Source organism: Cnephaeus nilssonii (genome assembly GCF_951640355.1).
Source record: "Cnephaeus nilssonii genome assembly, chromosome: 3".
Classification (NCBI taxonomy): Eukaryota; Metazoa; Chordata; class Mammalia; order Chiroptera; family Vespertilionidae; genus Cnephaeus; species Cnephaeus nilssonii.
In genome coordinates this window covers 6610003-6616058 of record NC_137074.1, presented here as the reverse complement: position 1 = coordinate 6616058, position 6056 = coordinate 6610003, and positions in this window count along the sequence as shown.

The window sequence follows — 6056 nt, the reverse complement described above, 5'->3', positions numbered from 1 at the left end:
AGGGGGCATTTGGAAACCGCTTAGGGATCACTTGCTGTACCACCCAGGCACCACGGGGGCGCTCTGGAGGCAACGCAAGCAGGCCTCTCCCTGGAGTAACTGAACCACCAGTGTTTTGAGGTGTCAGCAGAGAGGGGGTGGCATGGAGGTGGAGTGCTGCTTTAGACAAGTCACCTGGGAAGCCGAGGTGAGGCAGTGACATTGAACAGAAAGAGGCAGAGACAGGTGGGACCTGCAGAGGAGTAGGGCCAGTGTCCCAGGAGGAAGAGCCGCACATGCAGAGCGTCTGAGAAGGAATATGCTTGGGTTTTGGAAGAACAAAAAGTCCAGTGTGGCCGGAACAGGGAAGGGGGTGGGGGTGGTCAATGATGAAGCTGGACAGGTGGGTGGGGTGGGGTCACACAAGCGCCTCTGTCCCCATGGGGCCCAGAGTGGAGGAGCCCCCAATGAACCCGATGATACAACAAGCACATGCTCCTGAGCCTGTAACAGAGGAATGTGACTGAGTCTGAGACTTCAGGGGGAGACAGAGAGATTTGCTGAGTGGGAGTAAGCCGATCATCAGCTGAACTTTCCAGACAGACAGGACAGCTTGTGCAAAGGCCCTGGGGAGCCTGAGTCAGAGGACCTGCGAGAAGCAGGGTGGGAGGGGCGGCCAGGAAACCTAGAGCAGCAGAGACGAGAGGACGAAGACAGAGAGACAGGCCCATTTCACCCGGAATGCGGCCAGACCTGTGTTTGACCCCGGCTGGAAATGACTGTGACTTAGGCCAGGGGCAGGCATGTGAGATGGAGGCCAGCGAGAGATTCCTAGAGGGAGGAGCTAGTGTCTCGGTGACCAGACTGGTGACATTTTCGCCAGGGAAGGGTACAAATTGAGGCCAACGTGCCACATGTCTAAAATGTTTAAAGTTCTAAATCAAGCTAACAAAATCCTATATAATAAAAGCGTAGTGTGCAAATTGTCCCCTCGTCCCGGAGGTTGTCTGGGAGTTCAACCAGGGGGTGGGGCCAGCTGGGGGAAGGGAGGGAGGCCCTGGCTGGCGGTGCTGGCAGGTGGCTGGGGGAGGGGCGGGAGGCCCCGGCCGGCAGCCGCTAGGGACCCTACCAGTGCACAAATTTCGTGCACTGAGCCTCTAGTGTTAAATAAAAATGCATTCTGTCCTCCTGTTTTGACAAACACAACCTCACAACAACTTGGGAGCCAGATTCCAACTGGAATTCTCTGACTCCAGGTCCACTGGTGGGCATCCCAGCTCCATGTGGCAGCTCCACCCATGTCCCCTGCAAACGGCTTCCTCTGGCCACACCTTGGGCCTTGGGGTGCTCACCCCAGCAGTGGGGTCACCCTTTGGATGATGAACCCAGGGAAGGGTTGGAATTGGGGCTAGGAATTCCAAGGTCAGAGGTACCTAGAGCTTGATCCAGGACAGTGAGCACCTTGTGGCCCGTGTGGATGGGGAGGACTAGACTGGAGCCCTTTGGAGTGTGGCCAGGGCAGGCCCGCCTCTTGTCCAGGTCTGGGGTGGGGCGGTTGGCTGTAGACTGGATCTCATGGGATGGAGTGTTTATGAGGTACTGCAGATGCTTTGGGGTTCCTGGCCTTCAGAATAGAAGATGGCTTAAGCACAAAGATGGGGGGGGGGGTGTCTCTGGAAAGAACTAGTTTAGGGATAAAAAACATAAGCTCCTCTCAAACATGCTAAGGGGCCGTTGAGACATCCATGTTGAATTTTCGGGTCTGGTGCTCAGAGGAGAGATCTGGCCTGGAGATATAAAGGTGGAGTCTTGGTTGAGTAGATGGAAACTGAGGCAGAGGCCTGGACAAGATGACCCCGGGGCAGAGAGGAAAGCAGCATGAGGGAGCAGGGGGCCTGGATTAAACACTCCCAGACCAGGGCATGCAGATGAGGAGCAGAGGACCCACAGAGCCAAGTATCACTCAACAAGCATCTGCTCTGTGCTCCTGTACAGCCATACTGTAAAAGCAATTCAACAAGCATCTGCTCCATGCTCCTGTACAGCCATACTGTAAAAGCAATTCAACAAGCATCTGCTCAATGCCACGGCTGCAGGAGACCCGGAGCTTCCAGACGTGTGTCTCCAGGGCAGGGAACAAATGATCTTACAGGACGACACCCAGGGAGGGCAGAGAGAAGTGTCTCTGAAAAGGGAGGTTTGTGTTAAATATTTGCTTGAGAAAAGCAGAAGGTGGAGCCAGTCCTTCCAACACTCCCCCCACCCCTGCCCCCATCCTAACTCCCCCAATACCAGGGGTGTTTCTGGAGATCCCTGCCAGGGACCAGGCTTCTGGTGCCCTGTTCCCCCAAGTCACTTTTTTCAGAATTAATGAGTGCAGACTCGCAGCACTGAACAAGGTAGGTCCTTTGAGCAAATAACATTCAAATCAGGCAGGAATTTCTCAAAAGCAGCCTTGCGAGTTGCAGTAGGACAGTCCTTCCAGGACAGGGCTGGGCCTGGAGGAGCGGCGGGCAGGGCGGGGCGGGGCCTGAAGCGGAGGAGGGGCGGGGCCTGAGGAGGGGCGGGGCGCGAGCCGGCCGGGCCTCCTCCGCGCAGTCGGGTGGGCTGATCCGGCGGAGGACCTGCAGGCACCAGCGTCATTACCGGCCCGGGAGCTCGGTCCGTCCTGGACTGGCTGCAGGACCTACGTGACCATTCGCCCACAGGGCTGTGCCGGGGACGCGCTGCTCCGGGAACCCTGAAGGGGACAGACGGGTCCCCCTTCACGCAGCAGCCACCCACCAGAATGACAAATAACCGGCGCTATCATCCCCGGGGGCCCGCCAAGCGCCTGTCTCCTTAGAGCCCACGCCGTCCTGTGCAGGGACCCCGGCCCCCCATTTCAAGGACCCGCAAACTCGCCCATGGTCATGGTGCCGGGCCCCCCCTTCCCCCCAGGAGGGTCCTCGCACCCGCCTTCTCCGTGGCCTGCGGGGCCGGGCCGGTCCCCACGCGGGGCGTAGAGGCTGCTCCCGCCCTCGGGCTCACCGGGCAGCGCGCGGAGCTGCAGGGCTGCGTGGAAAGGGGACACCCGCCCGCGCCGGGCACGCCCGGAGCCTCGGACAGCAGAGGCGCCCATCGCGATGCGCTGTCCCAGGGCGCGAGGCAGGAGGAAGCGGGTTTAGAAATTTTTAGGGAAAATGCCCGCAGAAGCCCAGGGGCCGGCATTCCCCCCTGCCGGGCCTCCCCTCCTCGCCCGCGCACCCCGCGGGGTAGCTGTCTCTCCTCTGAGCGTCTGGCCCCAACTCACCTGGCCTCGAGCCCCTTTGGGGTGCCCATCGGTCCTGACTACCTTGCACCGCCCACCCTGGCACTGGTCAGACGTGGTCGCATTCATTCATCCTCACCCTGGCCACTTCCCTCATCCGAGATTCAGAACTTGCACTATTACTCACCTAATATTTTCCTTTCACTGGGTCAACTTTTGTTTTTACTTAAAATGTATTAAAAGTGAAACTATGCTTTGATGAAAGCTTTCCATTAACACTGTAGTGAGCTCAATTATTTCAGAGAATAGGAATGCTTACAAAATTATGTATACGTTTTTTGTTTATTAAGAAAATTGCTACAGCTCATTCAGATGGAAACTTCAATTTAATATCCAGTTTGTTTTATTTAGTATTCTGATAAGATTTATTGTATGTTAAAGGTAACATTGAAAGCTTTAAGTTTTAATTTGTATGGGCATAATCTCATACATAAACTGCTGTTAAGATTTATTTTTTTTTAAATGTTACAAATAGTGAAACATCTTCACTTCAAAAATGACAGATCTTTATATTTTGTGTCTTTTAAATTATTTCAACTAAGTTATTTGCTGTGTCCATTTTAAATCTTTTCACCTACTTTGTCATTGCTGCTTGCTATGCTTTTATTATGTTAAATATTTGCACAACAAAATAAGACTAAATCTTTTCTTCTCTTTTGACACTGTAATCTCATAAATTAATGTAATACCAAGTGTTCTCTGTCAACCATGGGCCGGCATCTTCTATTTATCCCTTGGGGTTTCTTAGGTGGCCATAGAGAACTAACCATGAAGATTTAACCCCTGGGATTATAAAATAAATAATGCTAAAATAGCCATTAAAATATTACCACTGGGAGTTACTTCCATACTTGGAAAATACACCTTACCTGCCAGTGACCAGTGACCATTAGCATAAATAACAATGACTCTGCTATAATCCCAGAGGGTTTAACCCTGCCTGTCTTCACAGTCCCTGCAAGGACTTCCTTTTCCTTTGAGAGATTAGGAAACTGACCCTCACAGTGGGCTGGGTGGTCCTGGTGAGGAACATGGCCAAGTCTGGAGGAGGGGCCTGGCCAGTCCACCCAGCCCTGACCGTGATCTTTGTCCGGTGACCTTTGTCCCCTCTCCGACTGCAGTTGGGGGCTGGCTCTGGAGGCCTCTGTATGTATATCTGGTTCCCTGGCCCCGGAGCCCAATGCTGAGCCTACAACAGATAATTCATAAATATTTGTCAAGTGAAGCAGGCAGATGGTTAAATACACGAAATCGGTGTGTCTTCTTACCAGGCTGGCGTGCACTGTTAGTCACCTCTGCTTCTGAGACTGTTGAGTCTACAGGGCGTCTAGAGAAAAGTGCCCCGAGCTGAATCCAGGAAACAGCTCAAATGACTCATTTTCTAGTCCATTCATTTCCCCCCACTGAAATAGTGACGTTTACTGTCAAGTTATTTTTATATATTCAAAATCCCAATGATTTTTAAAATGTTGGTTTAAATGTTGGTCCCATTTGCTACAAACAAGCTTGAAATGGGCACTCCAGTCTCAAGGAGGTCCGTTTTGATACCAAGATGATGTGGGAAAGGATGTGGCAGCCTGTTCTTCCTGAAAGGCCTGGAACAAGCCCTGCCCTGTTCCCACCAGTGAGTCCTCTCCGAAGGGAAGCCCCGTGGGGATGGGGAGGTCCCGGCTGTTTACAAAGCAGAAATGGGGCTCCATTATTGGCTGTGAAATAAGGTGATCATGTGCCCAGTGGAAGGTAAGGGCTAGGATCAACCTCTTCTTTTGAGGTGACTAACGCAAAAATACAGTTAATATCATTAAAATGCTGCCTCTTTTATCTCCCCATCCTGCCCTCATTATTCATCTCTGTCGGCTAAGAATAAGCCTTTGCTCACCGTACAGTCTTACAGGAATGAGTGGTTTTTAGCTGTGAACGTTTGCAATCACACTTCTCGACCTCTGACCCAGATGTCTTTTCAAGAGTGGGTATATTCCGGCTGAGATTCCCCCTCCCCATCACCGCCAAAGGTGGAAAAACATCTTTCCTTTTAAAGCGATTTGTTCTACGTAAAAAAGACACTGTTTTCTAGGTAAGGATGGGGAACTAACTCCTGCTGTCTTTGGAGCATTAGATTTGCTGTTGGGTAATTAAAAAAAAATAAGTTACTTCTGAAGTGAAAACTTTGGCGTAAAAATAAAGCAACACATGAGTCCCCACGAATTATGCTGAGTGGAAAAAGCCAATCCCCAAAGATCCCACACTAGATGACTTCTGTGTGCAAATACAACATATTTTAAAATATCACCTTTTTAGAAATAGAGGAAAGATTAGTGAGAGCTAGGGCTTGGGAGTTCGGTTATAAAGGGACCCCCGGGGGTCCTTGCCTGATGGAATGTTCTATGTAAAGACACGAACCTACGCAGGTGATGACATTGTATAGAAGTTCATACACGCAAAGGAGGATGGGTCAATTTGGGGAAATTTTAATAGGATCGGTGGATTGTATCGGAGTCAATATCTTGGTTATAATATACCTTCTCCTCTTTTTTGCAGTTTTGCGATGTGATAGCACTGGGGGAGGGGGAAACTGAATTATTTCCTACCTCTGCCTGAATGATCTAAAAACTCAGTCTCTGTGCGCCCAGCCTTTTCCCACGTCCGTCCCTCGGTGGGGCTGCAGGGGCGGGGCTGCAGGGGCGGGGCCGGCGAGGGCGGGGCTCGCGGCGGAAGTGACGTCAGGGGCGGGGCGCGCACCTGAGCACCTGGGCTGCGGCCGAGGCTT